The 20,273-nt window shown below is 43.3% G+C and overlaps 1 protein-coding gene and 1 long non-coding RNA gene across 6 annotated transcripts in view; one reads left to right on the top strand and one right to left on the bottom strand.

Annotated features, from left to right (window-relative positions):
- MAPRE3 (microtubule associated protein RP/EB family member 3) overlaps positions 1-20,273 on the bottom strand; it is a 53,619-nt gene that overhangs the window by 11,665 nt on the left and 21,681 nt on the right. The window contains exon 1 of one of the 4 annotated variants that reach the window (XM_025867890.2): positions 179-294. The exons of 2 other annotated variants lie outside the window; for them this stretch is intronic. The gene's annotated coding sequence lies outside the window, so the exon portion shown is untranslated. Of the gene's footprint in view, positions 1-33; positions 295-20,273 lie in introns of those variants that run through there. One more of the 4 variants, XM_025867888.2, reaches the window with a different exon arrangement.
- LOC112820849 (uncharacterized) lies at positions 365-18,309 on the top strand. 2 transcript variants are annotated; one of them, XR_003207271.2, is made up of 6 exons: positions 365-516; positions 1,247-1,529; positions 5,838-6,099; positions 9,578-9,622; positions 16,708-16,817; positions 18,187-18,309. It is a non-coding gene; the product is annotated as an uncharacterized lncRNA (long non-coding RNA). The 2 variants fall into 2 exon arrangements; XR_012379652.1 differs by lacking the exons at positions 9,578-9,622; positions 16,708-16,817; positions 18,187-18,309 and adding an exon at positions 6,809-6,890 and having other exon boundaries at positions 366-516.

Here is a 20,273-nt window from a genome sequence, read left to right as displayed (position 1 = left end):
CCCAACTATTGGGCTTTGTAGATGCAACCCTACCGGCCAGGAGAACTGGAACAGGCGCTGTGGGATCAGAGGATGACTCTGAGGAGTCTGCCAAAATGTTTCCCGCTCCTGATGTAGGGCTATGCCCATTGTCACTGGGCTAACCCTTCCTGCCCAGGCCCAGGGGGGCTGAAGTCACCTGTTTGGAAAATCTGCAAAATCGCTACCCCTTTTGCCCTTGGGTCACACATCCAGGTTATTCTGGGGTTGCATGGAGGCAATATGTGCAGGCAGGCATAAAGGGTTTTGTGGGGCTGGAGGGGCCCCCCGGCGGGTCACAAAGCCCTGGCAGGCCCAGCCAATCACCTTCTTCTCACGGTGGGGCAAGGACCGGACTCACGGGCAGGCTCAGCCTCTCAAAGCTGAATTAGTCAAAGGTAGAGAGGGGGCATGTGGAATAGTTCCAGGGCCGGTGGGGAACCAGCACGTGCCCACTCCAGCAGATCCAGGCCAGGGATCTGGATGGTGTTGGTTCAGGTAGGGACTGGAGCTTCTCCAGGATTCTGTTCTCACAACAATTTTAGGTCATGTGGCTGTTCTTTAAGGTCCTGAACCCCGCTGAGGTCCCAGCTACCAGGGTCCTGGACCTGTCCTGCTGAACAATAATCTCAGCTCTTCAAGAGGCATTCCCAGGCTAGTCTGGGTAATGCTGCCGTACGCCCCGTAGCTGCTGGTCAGCCCCCTTCTTGCTGGCCTGCTCTGGAGGGGCCGGCGAGCTGTTGGCCCATGGGTGGCTAGCCTGAGGATAGACAGGGAGCAGGGCTTCAGCGGCTGCCGTGATGTGTTGAGGAGAGAACATTTGTTTCTGTGGCCCCAGTATGCCTGATGTCTCCTTAATGATCCTTCATGCTTCAAAGCGGGTCTGTGTCTCAGGGGGCACAAAAAAGCCATGTCACTGTACCTTCCTTTAAAACAGTGTTTCTTTAGACTGTGTGGCTTGCCATTGTCATTGGGCCAAGTGGCATGTTCTCCCTCCCTCTGGAACAAGTGGATCTGACCGGTTGTTAGCCTACTTTGCCTTGATCCCAAGCTCGGCCCTCCTCTGCCCCACAGCCAATCCTTCTCAGAATTTTCCGGCTTTGTTTCCTTGCCTTTTTGACAGACTGCTCATTTAATCCTCTAGCCTTGCCACCAGAAGGAATACCCTGGTGATGTCTAGAACAAACTCGACAAGTTTCAGTGTTTGGTTTTCTGTCTTCTCATGCAGACTGTCATTCTTCAGGTCCCTGAGACTCTAGCTGCCTGCCCTGCAGGAGACAGTGGGCCTCCCTCAGTGGGGATATACACTGAAGGGGTAACCGAAGACCTGCCTACTTTCAAGTATCTTCTCCCCTGGTCTACCAATGGTTCCTGAAATTCCCACCACAAAGACACTTTTAAGGTTTATAGCCTTCATCTCCAAAAAGCCTTAGTAATTATCTCAATTTTGAATATGAGGAAATGAAGGCTCTGTGTTCAAGTGACTTGCTCAAGCTCAAGATCAACCACTGGTAAGACTACAGCATGAACCCACCTAAACCCTATGCTCTTACTACACCACTGCACTGTGGCAGGAAAAGCTATTTGATCTTGCACAGCTCCAGTGTGTGATGACTTGCTCTGATTTCGGCCCCTGAGCGTTAGGAGAAGGGAAAAGAAATTTCAAAGGTTTTCTTCTTTGGGTTTCTTTTTCTAAGCTACCGCAATGTTGTCTTTTTTTTTTTTTTTTTTAAATTCATGAGAGACAGAGGGAGAGAGAAAGAGAGAGAAGCAGAAGGAGAAGCAGGCTCCCAAGGAGCAGGGAGCCCGATGCGGGACTCAATCCCAGGACCCTGGGATCATGACCTGAGCCGAAGGCAGATGCTTAACCATCTGAGCCACCCAGGTGCCGCTGCAATGTTGTCTTAATCTCAATCACCAAGTATTTACTGACCACTGACATAAGGTACTAAACACTTTGTGAGGCACCATGAGGACACGGGATCATTTTAAGACATGGATCTTGTCCTTAAGGAGCCTTTGTTTGAAGAAATAAGAGTAATTCATAAAACCATAAGGGATCCCACAAGCCAGAACATATGAAGTGCTTAACAGTGAAAGTACACTTGGCTTTTAAGTGCTCCAAGAGAGTGCAAAGGACGAGTGTGGGCTCAGTTAGATGATTTCTGGGAGAAGGTGGCACCTCACTTGGGCCTTTAAAGATGACAGGATATCAGAAAGCAGTGAAGAGAAAATGGGAAATTAGAGACATGGGAAAGAAGTTTGCTGTTACTTTTATTTTTTAAAATGAGCCAAAGACCAGTGATTGTATCTTAGAGGAATCTTAGGGGATGTGATTAAGAGAGGAGATAGGAGAGGTAGGTGATGTGTCAGGAGCCAAGGGAGGGACTGGTTTTAAGGAGGAGGTTATCTGCCCTGCTTAATGAAGTTACCAGACCTCTGAGGGAGAAATGGTCATTAGCTTGTGCAAGAAGTAATGATGAAAGTCTGAGTCATCTTGCTGGAGGCTGGAGACAGAAGCTAGACCTGAAGACAGTTATGGAGTCCTAGATCATTTGCCCAAGAGGATGCTGAGCGGGGAAGTCAGGAGTTTGTCATCCAGGGTGTTTGTGTCTGCGGCCATGGCAGGTGGAGTAGCAAGCGACTTGCCTGCAAGGTGGGGACACCATGCTGCTTTTAGTAAAAGCTGGAAGCCATATACAAGATTTAATGTAGGCTTGTGCTGTTCATCTTCGACCTCCCACCCTTCCCCTTCAGAATCCGTATCCTGTTCTTAAGTTCTAGATCGTATCTGTCCAAGGAGACTCCCAAGTGCAACCTCATGGGCTTTCTAAAGCTTCTTACAACACTGTGTCATGAATGAAGAGAAAGAATGGGAAAAATTTTAAATATAATAAAGTCTTAACTAAGTTGAACGTTTGGAAAATACTTTAAGTATTCATTTGCTATTGTGTTTAACCGTAGTTAATCAGAACCACTTTTGATCTTTAGTTTTGTTGAAAATCTTGTTGAAAAGTACTCTATTAAGGCAGGGTGGAATGCACAAAATTTATTGCTAAGGACTTCCCAGAGCCTCTGATTCACTCACGTGCTTATCGCCATTTATGGAGTGTATATTCTAGGCACTGAGCCAGATGCAGGGTCTATAGGAAGGAATGGGACCTGGTCAGGGCCCTCGAGGTGTTCATGGACCAGGGTCAGAGCTAGGCCAGTGAACAAATAACCAAAGGGCTGCACATTATGCTACAACCCCACAGGCAGGAAGGCATACTGTTGGAGCAACCCTGCTTCGTGGGCCAGGGACAGCTTTGTAGAGGAAGCATAGTTTGATGTGGGTCTTGAAGGAGAAGGTCATCAAACAGAGCATTAAGAGGAGAGAAGAATGGACTGGGAAGAGGGAGAGGATTACAAATAGTTCACCCCAGAATGCATGCTGGGAGCAGGAGATGAGGTTAAAAAGGTATACAGAAGCCACACACCAGGAGCTCTCTAAAGAGGTTAGGGGGTATTTCATCCTGGCGGAAACTCATCAAGGGATTTTTTTTTTCTTCCTGGATACAATATATTTATAATAATACAAAAATATTTATAACAATACTAGAGTTAAGAAACTGAGCATAATTTCCAAATCAAAATTACAGCAAATGAAGTTACAGTGATTAGAAGCTGCATTAAATTTATAATTCTTGAGGCTTTATTTTATATTATCTTTTCTAGTAAAAATTGAAGAAATTCCCAAGTGCTGCTTTGCAGAAATCAGTGCCCTCCAAATTTTTGGAAATTCTTTATTTTGAAATAATTTTAGACTCACAATTGCAAAATAGGACAAAGAATTCCCATGTACCCTCATCCAGCTTCCCCAATAACATCTTACATAACAATTGTGAAGGCCAAGAAGTTGACATTGGTACATTAACTAAGCTACAGACATTATTTGGATTTAATCAGTTTTTACATGCACTTTGTTTTTGGTGTACAGTCTATGAAATTTTATCACATGTGTGGATTCATATAATCACCACCCTACTAGGATGCAGAATTGTTCTATAACCTCAAGGAAACTCCCCTCTGCGGCCCCTCTACAACCGCGCCTTGTCCCCAACTCTAACCCCTGGCAAGCCCAGATCTGTTTTCCATTGCTGTAATTTTGTAACTTTGAGAATGCTATTTAAATTGAATTATATAGTAACCTTTTGAGATTAGCTTTTCTCTCACTTAGCATAATGCCTTTGGTTCTATCAAGTTGTTGCATAGATTAAGAATCCTTTTTTGTTGCTGAGTAGTATTCCCAAAACAATGGTGCATATACGACTATACCAGAGTTTATCCATTCACCCACTGAAGGATATCTGGGTGTTTCCAATTTTTGGTGATTACAAAAAATCCTATGAGAACTTTCCTCAGTCTTCTCTTGCTTTGTCCATGAAGGTCTGGCTCTGGGAGAGATCTCTCCCTGTTTTTCTTTCTTTTTTTTTTTTAAGATTTTATTTATTTATTTGAGAGAGAGAGAGAGAGAGAGAGAAACAGCATGAGAGGGGAGAAGGACAGAGGGAGAAGCAGGCTCCCCGCCGAGCTGGGAGCCCGATGCGGGACTCGATCCCAGGACTCCGGGATCATGACCTGAGCCGAAGGCAGTCGCTTAACCAACTGAGCCACCCAGGCGCCCTCCATGTTTTTCTGTCCTCTGGAACTACAAAGCTAGTTGAAGTTTGTAGTTGGGAGGCCTGGGCATTAGGTTCAGGGGAGAGGCTGAAACACAGGTGCACAGCAACTCTTTGGGGACTGACAGTCGTTCCCCAAATTATGGGTTTGTTCAATCTAAACCTAAGTCTGCCCCCGCAGGCCAGATTCTTGCTTCTTACATGCATTCACTCTATAACCCAAATTTGTGAACTTATCTTATTATGGCACAATTTTATCATGGATAATTTAGAATTATAGCAGTCAACCTGGGGAGCCTTCGATATGAAAATTGAGAAGTGCTTTAGAACAAAAAGGGGACAAAGTTTCAAACATTCCATTTTTTGCAGGATTATTGGGGCTGAATCCATTAAGATTCAGAATGGCCTATCTAAATTTCTACCCAAACTTGCACAATACCCTCTTAAAACTAAAGAAGGACTAAAATAGTCAAAAGCATACTAGAGAAAGGACTTATCATACCTTGAACAGTCCTTGTAACACCCTTGCCCTTCAGTCAAAAAACCCAGTGGATGGGGATATAGGTATACTCAGGACCTTGGGGCCATAAACAGAATAGTCATTCTCTGACCAGAACTAAATACTCTTTTTAAAATTTTTTTCTTATTTTTAAAATATTTTATTTATTTTAGAGAGAGAGACAGCACAAGCAGGAGGGGCAGAGAGAGAGAGAGAGAATCTCAAGTAGACTCCACGCCAAGTGCAGAGCCCAATATGGGGCTCGATCCCAGACCTGAGCCAAAATCAAGAGTTGAATGCTTAACCGACTGTGCCACCCAGGCACCCCTCTTTTTTTTTAAGATTTATTTTATTTATTTATTTGAGAGAGGGAGAGAGAGCGTGGGGCGGGGAGGAGCAGAGGGAGAGGGACAAGCAGACGCCACGCTGAGTGCAGAGCCTGATGCAGGGCTCAATTCCAGGACACTGAGATCATGACCTGAGCCGAAATCAACAGTGGGATGCTTAACCGACTGAGCCACCCGGGTGTCCCCAGAACCAAATACTCTTTTATCTCTAGTGCCTCCCAAGGTTGCATATTTTACAGTTGCAGATATATGTTCCGCTTTCTTAGTGTTCCTTTAGATCCAAAGAGTCAACATTTATTTGCTTTCTTCTAGGAAAATCAACAAAATATCTGGACTGCTATGCTCTAAAGATTTCCTGAGGCCTCACCTACTTTTCACAAGACCTCAACAACAACCTCAAGGACCTTAAATTTCTGCCTGATTCTTCATGTGGATGACCTTGGGTTGTGCTCTAAAGAGACGTACTCTAAGACCGATTCCAGTGATCTACTGTATTCTTTCAGTGTTTTCAAAGAGAAGTTATAATGTGGTCAAAGTAAAGTTCATTGTCCAGGACATGATTTATCCCAAGGAGGTAAATCCTATACTCTCGGCAGACTGTAGGCCATTCACAACTTTGAACATTTCTAAATCATCACACTTATAAGTTAACCAAGTCCTCAGTATGCAGACCTCTTCCTTAGGAATCTAAACATGAAGAGGTCTTTTGTGAATTAAATTAGCCCTTTCACATCTTCCCACTCTGGGCTTACCTAATTATCATAAACCTCTCTATCTATTTGTACATGTGAGGTCTGGACAAACCTTTGGTGTTATGACTCAACCTCATGGGAATCATCAGACATCAACAGTCTAGTGCACTGTCTCTTCTCCTGTAGCAAAGCCTACTCACCTGTCCTAAGGGCAACAGCCCAGCAGCTAGGCTAGTAGACGCTTCTGCACACTTGGTTCTAGGGTCTCCTTTACATCTGATGGTCCGTCATATGGTATACAGTATTTGTAGCTCACTGAAAATACACATTTCTCAGTAAGTAGGCTTAGCACCAGTGAAATCCTATTACTTTCTCCCTCACATATTTTTCTGTTCATGGTGCTAATACTTTGAGTCCTGCTATCCTGCTTCCAGATGTCATGTTTTCAGTGAGGTGATTTTGGCCCAATGGCTTCTGTTCTAGGAAAAAGATTGTTAGATCATTCAAGAAGGAGAAAAACTGGGCCTCCATTTAAGAACCCAAACCCTAGCCACTCAAGGGCACTCAGGGTTGCTTTCTTTTCTCCTCAAGCCTTTTCAGTTCATGCTTTACAAGAGGCCTGGAAAGTAGGGCAAATCGTACCGAAGGTGGAACTGACAGACTCTGCTGCAGGCCACGCTGTGGGATGCGAGAGAGAGAGAGAGAGAGAGAGAGAGAGAGAGGCCCAGGACGACCCCCTGCCACCCCCGTTTCTTGCCATAGCGTGTGAAGGATGGAGGAAAGCATGGGAGGAGCAGGTCTGAGGATGGGGGGGGGGAACCAGGAGCTCACTTAGTATCATACATGGACACTGTGAAGAATATGAAGAATATGTAAGGGTATTAGGAAATGTATTTAATGGGGCATAATATTTCAAGTTTAATTAAATCAATCTTCAGTAGTTGGACATTTTTGATATTGAGATAGTGCTAGAATTAATATCTTTGAACATTTGAGTTTTGTCTAAATGTAATATCACCCTGTGGGGAGGGAATTACTATGGCAAAAGGCATGGCATATTTTAAAGCCTAACAGCTTTCCAAAAAGATGGTACCTTTTATTTTTCCTCCAGAAGTTTCAGAGCTCATTTCAACACACTCTCACCAACATGGAATGTCAGTATTTTTAGAAAAATGTGTTCATTTAGGGGTACCTGGGTGGCTCAGTCGGTGAAGCATCTGCCTTCGGCTCAGGTCATGATCCCAGGGTCCTGGGATCGAGCCCCGCATCGGGCTCCCTGCTCGGCGGGAAGCCTGTTTCTCCCTCTCCCACTCCCCCTGCTTGTGTTCCTGCTCTCGCTCTCTCTCTTTCTGTCAAATAAAATAAATAAATAAATAAATAAATAAATAAATAAATAAATAAATAAATCTTTTAAAAAATGTGTTGATTTAATAAAAAACTTTTTTGTTCTTTTAAAAAACACTGCTTTGATTACTAGTGAAGAACATTTCTATGTTTACTGCCCGTTTAAATGTATTCGTCTGTGAACTGTTTGGGCTGTAGAGTTTGAGGAACCCACAAGTCATCCATGTGGTCTAAAAAACATCTGGAAATTCTGATCGTAAATTCTCAATATTCACACCTTTACTGAAGGCCTAGGATCCTGAAATGGATTTATATTGGCCCCAGGCATAGTTACTTTTTTGGTAAATGCCTGATATTCCATGGAATTTATTTTGAGCATGAGATACTAGAAAATGTCCTTATAGGAAGGTTTTGAAGATTCACTTAAGAAAATTATAAAATGAAAAAAAATACTGTTGCTACACTGCACTTATGCTAAAATGTATTTTGATTTGGAAAAAGTAGAAGTTTGGTAACAATGGAGAAAATGCACATCACCAGGGAACCAAGAGAAAGCTAGACATTACCCAAGATATGTGCCCCTCATATTTTTGCCTAGTGTTTTGGGGAAAGAGGTTAAGAAAGGGAAAATGACTTACGGTTTCCCAAGATTCTGCTGAAAGTACGAGAAATAGAGAATTAAGTGCACACTTTAACTGCACCTCCAAAATAGGCAGCCTTATGGTGTATTTCCTAAGGAATATATTGGCATGTTTAGCCATGTAGTCAGGCAGCATGGTACTCCAAAAAAGACTCTAAAGAACCCAGCTCCAGCCCTGCCTCCCATGATCTTCTGGGCAAAGGTGGCCTCTCTAGGCCTTGGTTTCTTCTTGTGAAACAGAAATGCCTCTTGACATCACTCACTATGTGATTGGCTCGTGGGCACCCAAAACACAGATGCTCTGAACAGACAATTCAGGGAAGAAGTACAAATGGCTAGCAAGCATGAAATAGGAAAAATGTTCAACTTTATGAATGATTTTTAAGTAGCTATGTTGCTGGACTGTCACGAAGGTTAGGGCTAACCTAAGTGGGTCACTCACACAGGACATTTATAGTTATAGCTATTGGTGAGAGGTTGGTAACGTAATTCTGACAGAATTTTTAAGTCTTTGACATTGAGCCAGGAAGAATGTAATTCGGTAGGGAGAGGAGATTGGAGACTATTATACCGTTAAACACAGTAAGTTGTGAGTGGGATCTATCTTGTGGGCATCTTATGAGGCAGCATTCCACAGTTGGGAATAGCGAGGGGCCCGGGTAGAGGGCCCCGAGCTGGGCTTTTGGCAGCAGTGACTGGCCAGACTATCATGATCCTGGCTTTAGCTGGATTTGTAGTAGGTGCTTCATAAATTTTAGTTTCTCTTCCTTTCTTTTTCCTCGTGGTGGTAATAACTGACAGTCGCTCCAAACCGTGCCCTATAAGGAAAGCTCACAGAGAATTTGGGTTCCTTCAGATAGCGCTTCTCATGTTTTAGGTGTCACCTCTCTGGAGGTCAGGGTAAGGTCATGAAGGGACCACCAAAATAGAATTCTTATCATTTCCTTCCTGGAACCAGAATTCTGGAATTTCCTTTTTTTTTTAATTTTAGAGGGGTCATGGTATGGTGCTGAGATTTGGCCTATATCCCTACACTAAGCACAAGGCTTGCTTGGATTCATCATTCACTCATTTGTTCACATGTGAATATATGCCTACACACATGAATACGGAAGCACATACTCTGTACAGAGAGATGACTGGGCCAGAGGAATTCTCTCATCCATGGATGGCTCCTTGTTTAATGAGTAGGACTGTACATAGTGGCCAACTGCTGATAGTTAATAACCATTTCAAAGGGTAGTGACGTCTAGGGATAATTTACTCCTTCTATCACCTCCCCGGGAAATTGTGGCATGTCCCAAAAGCAGCTTAATATGATGAAAATAGCCCCTGAATCTACAGATACTGTTTTTTCAGCCTTCTCTCTCTTACAGATTATGAAGTGGGCTGGTGAGGCTACCCTGCTTGGGGTACATCAGGTAAGAGTGATGTGTGAGGGTATGGGAGGGCGGTTTCAAAAGAGGCCAGATACCAGGTGCACCTCAATTCCAAATAAGCCAGGATGGTGTTGAATTAGGACTAAGATGGGAACAGAGGATGACTTCATGGTGGCAGAGTGAGGTACATGCTCATCAGAGACCTCACGAGTCCCTGCAATGCTTGTCAAGATGAGGACCCACACCGGCTGCCTGGGGCCACAGGATGCCCCACAAACTCACATGTCCAGGCAGCAATGGAGAAGGGTGGAGGGCTGGCTGAAGCTCTTGCGGTCCCCCCTTGGGGTCCCCACGGGCTGCTGGGCACTTCATAATCTGGTCAGTTAAGTCCACACTTAAATGGTCATAGGATAATAGCTTAATGATGAACAAACAAACAAAAACCTGTTGTTGAGAGTCCAGGGAAATGTACTCTTTTAGACATGGGTGGTGAGAGTATCATTTAGCAGTCTTTCTGGAGTGCAATTTGTTTAAAAAAAAAAAGATATTAAAAGCCTTTATACTTTGTATATTCTTTGACCTTATTTATCTTCTAGGAATTTTGTACTAAAGCAGTAATTATGGGTATGTGTAAAGCTTTAGATATAAGCATATTTATAATAGTGAAAAACTGGGAACTGAAATGATCGACAATAATGAACAGATCAAGAAATCACAGGATATCTAAACCATGTAGCTGCTTAACAGAGCGCCTCTGTAGAGACTAGTAATGATGCCGGTGCTGCTGGCCGACTCAGCACCCACTGTGCGCAACCTCTCCCTTGCTGGTCCCCACCAGAGAGGTCAGAAAAATGAAGTACAAGCTTGGAGCCACCTTGAGACGTGAGGTAACGACCCAACTGGCTAAGGGGCCAGACTGTCCTTGAAGACATCCTTGAGCTGTTCTACCAGCCTGTACCTCCTACTTGCATACTCCCATCGTGTGAGAAAAATGCCCCTATTATTTGTTTAAACCACTGTTAGTTTGGATTGGGGTTTGCTGTCGACTAACTGCCAGTTACCCTTCGAGTTTACTTGTATCAAAACACAATTCCAACTGATAAAGACATGGAAGGACATTTACAATATATCAAGTGAAGGGAAGGTATTATGGAGCAGAAATATACCAGGCATAGAAGAATAATGTGAGGATACGTGTTCTAAAATATAAGCGTGGTTCTACCTGACGGTAGGGTCATAGGGGATTTTTATTTTCTTTTTCAGGTTTATCTGGACTTTCTAAATTTTTTACAATGAACATGTATAACTTTTGTGACAAGAAAAACCTCAATTAAAAATATTTTTTAAAAACAGGGAGAGAAGTACGGAAGAAAGCTGTGGTCAGCCAGCAAGAAGCTCTTTTTTTTTAGATTTTATTTATTTGACAGAGAGAGAGACAGCAAGAGAGGGAATATAAGCAGGGGGAGTGGGAGAGGGAGAAGCAGGCTTCCTGTGGAGCACGGAGCCCGATGCCGGGCTCGACCCCAGGACCCTGGGATCATGACCTGAGCTGAAGGCAGACACTTAACCAACTGAGCCACCCAGGCGCCCCCAGGGGGTCCTGAGATGGAGCCCTGAGTCAGGCTCTCTGCTCAGTGGGAGCCTGCTTCTCCCTCTCCCTGCAGCTCCCCCTGCTTGTGTTCTCTGTCAAATAAATAAATAAAATCTTTAGGGGAAAAAAAAAAGAAGCTCTTGACAATAGTTGCCAAAAGAACCACTTAAAGGCTTCTGTGGCTCTTTGTCTGGGTGGTTCAGACTTCTTTGAAGTGGTTCAAGCCCTTCCTTGCTAGTTTGTCTGGTTTTTAAAAGGTCTGGCCCCAGCAGTGGGGCGCAGCCTCCAGGGATGGCCTCCTGGCCACAAGGGGCTCCAAGCTCTTCCCAGCTCCTCTCTCCTCTCCACTGTGGGCCTCGCTTCCCATCTCTTCCCCTCCATCGCTCATTTTGTGCTTTCTCATAAGCTTCTTGGCAGAATCAAATGAGATAACCTACCTGGAAGTCTTCATCCGTTACAAACTATAACAAAGGGTAAGGTATTTTCCTTTGTACTTCGTATTTATACTTTGCTCTTCCTCCCTGTTTTAAAATCTTTCACTCTTCTCCTTTCTTTTTCCATTCCTCCTCCTGCCTCCTCTGGCCATGGCATACCAGGGGCATGATGGGCCTCCACGGCCCTGGACCTGTACTTCGGTCACATTCCACATGACCCTGCACTGTTTACCTGTTCACGGGCCTCTTGCCCTTGCCCAAGCAGTGAGCTCCCTGAGCAGCCACCATGCCTTTCGACTCTCAAGAACCTTTCATAATACCCGACTCACAGTACACTCCTGGTGAATGTTTGCCTGACACCGGCGAAGGATAAAGCACAATACTGATGCAGACACACATACTTATGTGTAAAATCAGCCATCCGTATAAAGGAGTGGAAATGTGTTATTTGCATCCTAAAAATTAAGGTCTTGTGGAACCTTTATATTTATGAACCAATAACTGAGAATTGGCAGAAAGATTAGTAGGTTGGAAAAACAAATTTTTTGAGAGGGAGAGGGGTGGGGGGAGGGGCAGAGGGAGAGAGAATCTTAAGCAGGCTCCACGCCCAGCGCAGAGCCTGACGCAGGGCTGGATCTCATTACCCTGAGATCACGACCTGAGCAAGATCAAGAGTCAGATGCTTAACTGACTGAGCCACCCAGGCACCCCTGAAAAATGAATTTTTTCTCCAAACTGCAGTTTAAAAATATTGGGGAATGGGAACATTAATAATGATAATGTGGAAACAAACGTTTTAACAGTAAAATATTAGAACTAAATTATATTTTAAATCTGTATTATCCATGAAAATGCTTTTAAAAAAAAGTCTGCGAGGATCTGTGGAATGCTGTATTTAAAGTGCATGACGTTGGGACCCAATCCTGCCTCTCCTGCTTTGGCCAAGTTGTCAAATCATTGATTTTTCTCATCCAAGTCGTTCCCTTCCATTCTCACTGACCTCGTCCTGGTCCAGATTGTTGTCATTCTGTGACCGAACAGTATTCCTCCTCTTAGTCTCCTTTCAACTCTGTTGCCTCTCACTGTGCTGCTTTAATCTGACACCACCCCCCCGCCCCAAGCTCCAGTGGTCCTTATATCTATGCAGATCCTATAGGATAAACACCAAACATCTTGGCCTGGTATTCATAATTTCACTCCACACCACCCCCATTCTTTTCTTTGACTTCTCCATCCTTTAAGCCCCCAGCTTTGGATTGTTGTTCTCCTTCTTCTAGTCTTCCTAATATTGACTCCCTCCCTGCCCGGACTTGCTCCTGAATGCCCTCCTTTTAAGGTGGAACTCCTACCCCACCACTTCCAGGAGTACTGGCTGATGGAGTCAGGATCCCAAACTGCTGTGACCGGCCATGGCAAGAGGCTAAACCACTCAAAAGAAATACATATGAGGTTCTGCACTTGGATCTTAAAAACCAAATGGAAGGAAGAGATGTGGCAGAAGACATAAGGGTTTGCAACGGAGTATGCAAAGTACAGAAGGCTTTTAGACAGATAGGAGCTTGACATAGTTATCTTTGTGATGGAGCTGACAGAGGCTGGGGAAGGGGCTACCACTGACTGAGCCCCTGGCATGCACCTGCCCTTCTTGTGCATTTTATTGATCTCATCTGCCCTTCACAATTTGGGGAGGTCTCATTAGCCCCATTTTACACGCTTTATGTCTATTTCTTTGCACACTACCATTAAAGCAACCCCTGGTTCAATGTCTTCCCATTGCCCCTCATTAAACTCCTTGTGCCTGGCACCTGCCTGCCTTTCCAGCCTCACCTCCCATCACCTCTCCCCCCTCCCACTGCATGTTCCAGTTATAAGACACCATACCAGTGGAGTCAAACTTGGGAGCTTTTTGTTCATACTGTTTTCTTTGGAAATGCCTGCACTTTCTTGCCACTGATCTTCACCTGGAAAATGCCCACCTAATCTCAAGATTCATCTCAAGTGTCACTTTACCTAAAAGGTTTTCCCTGATTCCTACCTCCTTCTACTGGTCTGGGTTAGGTTGGCCTTCTAGGTATTTCTGTAATACTGTGTGGGCATACATCTAGTGCAGACAGTACTTACCATATTTATTTCTTCTACTTCTCTATGAGCTTCCCGAGGGCTGGCATTAAGTCTTTGCATCCTTAATGTCTAGTATGGTGCCCAGCACATGCTATGTTCTCAGATATTAGCAGAACAGAACTGTGGCTCAGACAGTTTAAGTAACTTGCCCAAAGTAACACAGCTGGTTAGAACTGGTTTGAAGCCAGATAACTGACTATAAAGTCCTTCTAGGGGCATCTGGGTGGCTCGGTCGTTAAGCATCTGCCTTCGGCTCAGGTCGTGATCCCAGGGTCCTGGGATTGAGCCCCCCATCGGGCTCCTTGCTCAGTGGGGAGCCTGCTTCTCCCTCTCCCACTCCCCCTACTTGTGTCCCCTCTCTCGCTGTGTCTCCCTCTGTCAAATAAATAAAATCTTAAAAAAAAAAAAAGTCCTTCTAGGATGAGGAAGGTGACAATATTCCCCTTGGAATAGTGAATTCAGTTCATGGGTAGCATGCCTTTAGAATAACAAAGTGACTATAATGGTGAATGTAGTGAATATACTCCTACTAGGTCCTGTGAGGATCTGCTGGAGAACTGGGGGTTTAATCTAGAGATGGAAGAAAAACAGTGTGACCCGAGAACCATCTTTAATTACTTGGAGGGCTATGAATGGAAGAGTAAGGATTAGACTTCTTCTCTGTGGTCACAAGGGGGTAAAACTGTAATCCAAGTGTTGAAGGTACAGAAAGACAGATTTTGATCCATTGAAGAACTTTCCCAGCAGGGCTAAAGGCAGCAAGCCTATCCCAGGAAGGGGTGAGGTCCCATCATGGCAAGTTTTTAAGCTGGGTGACACCCCGTGGGGATGTTCTAGTAGCGTCAAGAACCAGCCTGAAGGCTGAGCTAGGTGAGCTTTTATTTTTAGGTGACCTCTTCAGGTCTCTTCCATTAGATGCTGATTCTATTACTCTTTTCTTTGCCCTCCCTAGCCCTTGGCAATCCCTTACTCCTCTATATTTAGTGAATTTTATGAGTTTACATAGCTCATTTGGTGATTAAGTATATATGTAGTCTGCTGCATTTTAATATTTAAATTACCAATCCTTTATATTGCCATTTAATTTTTCCCTAACATATTCCCAAATAGATACATGCCTCGAAGTCAGGGATCACATATCACGTATTATAGATCTTTGGTCCCACATATCTATACTTGTTCAAAATAGAATAAAAATGTCTTAAATGCTCACTTTGCAACTTGACTTTAATTTGTCTGTTAAAAGGCTTATCTTTTATCTCCTGAAAATTCCCTGCAAAGTAAGAATTAATTCTTCATTAGGTACTTTTCCTCCCAGTATTTTGCTACTCCTTTTAAGATCCTAAAAAGGAAACACTGGAGGGGGCAGTCTCTGCTAGTTAAGGAAACTCCTGTCTTTTAATGTCTCATCTGTTTCCTATGGCTGCCCAAGCACCCTAGAGGCAAAAGCTCCTTCTTTTGGACCTTCCAGGTTCCAAGAGGACCAAACACACTGATAAGGATAACAGAAGGAATAGAGGTGAGAAGCAGGCATGATTGGGCCAAGCAAGCTCAAGGTCCAACACATATCACATATCAGTGGTCCCCAACCTGGAAAGGCCCAACAGTGTCTCCAGGGGAGCTTTTCTAACACACACACACACACACACACACACACACACACACACACACACACACCCCTCTAAAAAAAGATGGAGGTTTGTGGGAAAGCTTCCCAAGTGGTTGCTCTCCAACCTGTTTGAGAAACACTTTTTTCTCATAACCCTATCATTAAGGAAGAGCTTTCCCTTCCTACCCCATTAATTTTTTCATTTATCTCTTTTGATCAGTATAAACTCAGATTATTTTATTCAATGGGTTATAATATATTACTATCATTTGTTTTGATGCTCACATTGTCCTGGTCTTGGCCATTGGGAGACCCGTCCCATGTCTTTTTGACACATTCTCATCATTCTTGAAACTCCTTACTTTCTGGTGGAATAAGATGTTCCAGGCTCAATTTGTACTTTCCCTGCCTTGGTCTGAAAGAAGCCATTTCTCTAAGGATTCCTGGTCCTTTTAGGGAAGAGTGAAAATCACGTTTGAAGACTAAGCATCATATTAATATTTATGACAAAAGAGGACCACAGCAAGTCAGGGAAGGACAAGAAAGAGCCCTCTCTGTGATTATGACTAATAAGCAGAGGTCAGCAATTACGAGTCTGAGCCCCTCTTTCTTTGTAAGGAAAGTTTCACTGGAACACAGCCATGCACATTCACCTATTATTATCTATGGCTGCTTTCATATTACAACAGCAGAGTTAAGTAATTTTGACTGAGACTGTATGGCTTGCAAAGTGTAAAATATTTGCTATTTGGCCCTTGCAGAAAATGTCTGCTGATCCTTGCTAACAAGTATTTACATACTATAGAGAGGATACCTATCAGGAGGAATAATGTGACTTGGAGATATTGTAAAAAGATTAATATCTCTCTCTATGTCTCTCTAGATGTCACTAGGCAGTACCTTTATCAATGCAGAAATAAAATACAAAGTTGGAAAACTGTCATATGGTATGTTGTAGGATCTGGTTGTAAAGGCAATTATAAACATCAGGGTTGGTTATTATGGAATCTAGAAAAAAAATGATGGCTGGAGAGTGAAACTATGTTAGTGCAATTTTAACACTGTCCAGTGAAGTAACACTGTTTAGCTGACACTGGTATTCTGGCCACTAGGACAGTATGCTTTCTAGTGGAGAGGGGAGAATTAGTCAAGCTTGACCATAGTGTGGATGATACATCATTTCTTAACATTTTCCAATTCTACTCGTTCTGATTTCATGTTCACAAAGCAAGCTTCGATCACCTTTCTGATTGTCAAGTCACCATGACAGGAAACAAATATATCCCTTCCTATATTAAATTTACTTTCTGGTACAAATGTGCCTGAGCAAGTAAGTCAGGTTTTTTATTTTATTTTATTTTTTTATTTTTAGGGCTCAGTGACCTTAAGGAGACCTCATCATTAAAGTACCAGATCTAAAGACCTGAGAGGGGCGCCTGGCTGGCTCAGTTGGTGGAGCATGCGGCTCTTGATCTTGGGAGTGTAAGTTTGAGCCCCATGCTGGGTGTAGAGATAACTTAAAAATAAAATCTTCAAAAAAGTACCCGAAAGGCTGGATCCTGAACTGTGTCAGTTCCCTTAGAACATGGCACACAATAAAACAGTCAAACAGCCAGATCATTGTTATATTTCTTTCAAAGTGGGCAGATGCAAAAGTATGCTGAAATGTTGGACAGCTCCCACCCACAAAGATTAGAGCTCCAGCCAAATCCTGGGGGTATCCTGGGAGTGTTCCTTAGAGTCAATGTTCCCAATAAATCTCTGTCTTTTGGGAGAAGCCCACCTCCTACTCAGAAGAGTGTTCTCAAGGTGTCTCAAGGTGTCCATTATAGTTCTGGCTTTGCTGCCAGACATGAACTTTAAAAACCTGACCAGTGGCCAGGACCAAGCTGGGCCTACAGTAGTAGGATAAAGGGCAAGAACTGCCCTATCTCCTAAATCCAGCAAACAGAGTTGGGAAGGCAGAGAAGAAAACAGAGGGCTCACCAGGTTGGCCCTCACGAGAGGGCCAAGTCCTCAACTTGGCCATCTCACTAGCCAGGGACTCACACCCAATGCACTGAGTGATTACAGCAGAATGTATTAACAGGAACTCAGGGGCAGGGGCAGTGTCTCATATTTGTATTCTTAATTCCAAAGCATGGCGCAAAGTAGGTGCTTAATGTTTGCTGAATGACCTGTCTTCTCTTCCCCTCAAACAACCCATCCCCAACTCATAAAATAGGTTAGTATTTTTTAAAAAAATTATCTGAGAACATTACTCAATGAGAATGAGTACAATACGACTTTAAAAATCACATTTTTTATAAAAAAGGAATTGCTATAGCTTTTAGATGTAAATATAATAAATACAAACATATCTCATTTATTCTTCTCCCTTAACTATAGGAGGAATAAGTTTCTGATTTCCCAAACTATTGAGATTAAACAATTACTCATATCCACTTTCTCATAGGAAGTTGGCACAAAGGATGTGTGTGGGATGGTGGTGTTAGTGAAAGACAGGGAACAAATTCTCACGAGTGTGACCTAAGAAGGTCAAGGTTAAAGTCCAGCATGATTTATGAGAGTGAGTTATTTCAATGAGGGAAGGAGGGGAGGAAAGCCCACTAATTTTAGTGGAATGGACAAAATACAGATACTTGTTACCTATTTACATTTGGCCTAATTTAGAGTTTGAGAGTCTGATCTAGAAATGTAAGACAGGGAGTGGATGCCTAGAAGTAGCCAGGGCCTCCCAGAGAGATGGTTTAAGCAATCTCATGATTGCAGGATTTTGGAGGGATAGAGATAGAAAGGAGATACTAAGGACAATGTATAAAAAATTAACCCATTTCTTTTACCTCTCTAGGTTCTACAGAGTGAATGGGGAGTTTCATTCTGTTTTGAAAAACAGTAGGGGTCACTTTGGAACAAGCAGACACAGATCATAACTATGGAGCAGTGACTTTTAATAAAGTGAATTGCAGTGACCCACAGACCTTTTGTAGCCAATTACCACCTCCAAAGTCCTCTTCTTCCTACCACCACTGTCAAGCTTTTTATATTTATAATGATCAAGGCTGTAGGCAGTATTGGCTCAACGACCACTACCACTTCCTTTTTGCTGTTGTCCTTCTACTAGAACGAGACATACCAACTGATGGATAGGCTGAGCCTCAGCTGCAGACCTGACCGTCCCTGGGGTTGATCAACTAAGCCTCCCCAGACTCTGTTTTAGATCTCTTAAATTCAGTGAGTATGCACTGTGCACCCACTGAGTGTCAGGGACAGTGCTGGGCACTGGTGATAGGCAGATGAACAAGATGAGTCCCCTGCTATCAGGAAGCTCACAGCTGAACTGTGGGGAGAGACACACACAATGATACCTCATACGCAAGAGCTGTAACATCAATCGGTTCTTCCCTGGTAATTGAGCAATTACTCTCTTAGTAATTACTTGAATTGTTATTGAATTTGAAAAATTACAGAAGTGGTATTGAAATTCAAATAACACAGATGGGCATAAAATTAAAAAGTAGAGTTTCCTGGTAACAGGTATATGTATTCTTCAGACCTTTTAATATACATATTCAAACCATATATACATATTTATTCCATTGTTTAAAGACAAATATTATAAAAATATTGTGATTTTTTTTTTTTGGTCTAAAAATATCATGGTTACCTTTCAATGAAGTGTATAGTGATTCACCTCATTCTCCTTGATGGTTGCATATTCTTTTGTATTCAGGAACAGTTAATTTCTTTGAAAAGATTAGGGAAAGTTTTGGACAAAAGGTGATTTGTGATCTGGGCCTTGATGGAGGAGTTGGAGTCCATTTAGTAGTAAGCAAAGCCAAGAGATAATGCCTGTGATGGATGAAAGGTGGTTCAGGGAGTGTGGACAGCCTGAGCATGTAAGAGAGGTGTGGAAATATAGTCTCTTTGGGGACCACCAGTGGTCTAGTGAGGACATACTGTCCCTCAGACTTTGGTGTGCATCAGCATCACCTTGGGAATTTCTTTCTTTTCTTTCTTTCTTTCTTTCTTTTTTTTCTTTCTTTTCCTTCCTTCCTTCCTTCCTTTCTTTTTCTTTTTCTTTTTTAAGATTTTATTTATTTATTTGACAGAGAGACACAGTGAGAGAGGGAACACAAGCAGGGGGAGTGGGAGAGGGAGAAGCAGGCTTTTTGCCACTCAGCAGGGATCCCTATGCCGCTATGCGGGGCTCAATTCCAGGACCCTGAGATCATGACCTGAGCCGAAGGCAGACACTCAATGACTGAGCCACCCAGGTGCCCCACCTCGGGAATTTCTTAAAACTGCAGCTGCCCCATCCCCTACCTTGAGATTCTGATTCAGTAGGTTGAGTCTTTGCTCTTACCCACTACACTAGACTGCCTTTCCTTCTGAGTGTGTATTCATCTCACGCTTCATAAGGCAAGGAAGGCAACTGGAGGCCCAGAAAGTCCCCATGGTAGCAGAGTAGAAGATCCTGACATCCCTACATTGTTCTCTCATTTAGCCATCTCATTCTTATTCTTGGGGCATCCTCTCCTACACCAACTCTTCACTTTGTAGTTTTATATCCTCTTTCATTTGAGAAGTTCAAAGTATTCCCAACGCTAACCTCATGATTGGACAATGGGAACGGGTAATAACCTTGTTTTATAGAAGGATAAACAGAGGCACTGGGGGGCTCCTACCATGTTGAGTCAAAACTGAAGCTGAGAACAGAATTCAAGCCTGCCTCTCATTTTGTTCATGATATTATTGTCCTTTCCCTTGAATTATGCAGACTCTGGATCACTTTTCTCATTAATCGAGGCAATACATGGAAAGTATCCTGCACAGCACCCAGCTCATAGCAGAGAAAAGTCCTTTCCCTCCTTGACCACAACCAAGCAGGGGCTGTCCAGGGGCTCTGGAGCTTAGTGGATGTTTCTTGATGTTCTG

The sequence above is a fragment of the Callorhinus ursinus genome, unplaced genomic scaffold (assembly GCF_003265705.2).
Source record: "Callorhinus ursinus isolate GAN/ISIS: 27379988/994484 unplaced genomic scaffold, GSC_fseal_2.0 scaffold10, whole genome shotgun sequence".
In the NCBI taxonomy this organism is placed as follows: domain Eukaryota; kingdom Metazoa; phylum Chordata; class Mammalia; order Carnivora; family Otariidae; genus Callorhinus; species Callorhinus ursinus.
Note: the sequence above shows the minus strand (reverse complement) of the source record. Positions and strands in the feature narration are given on the sequence as shown.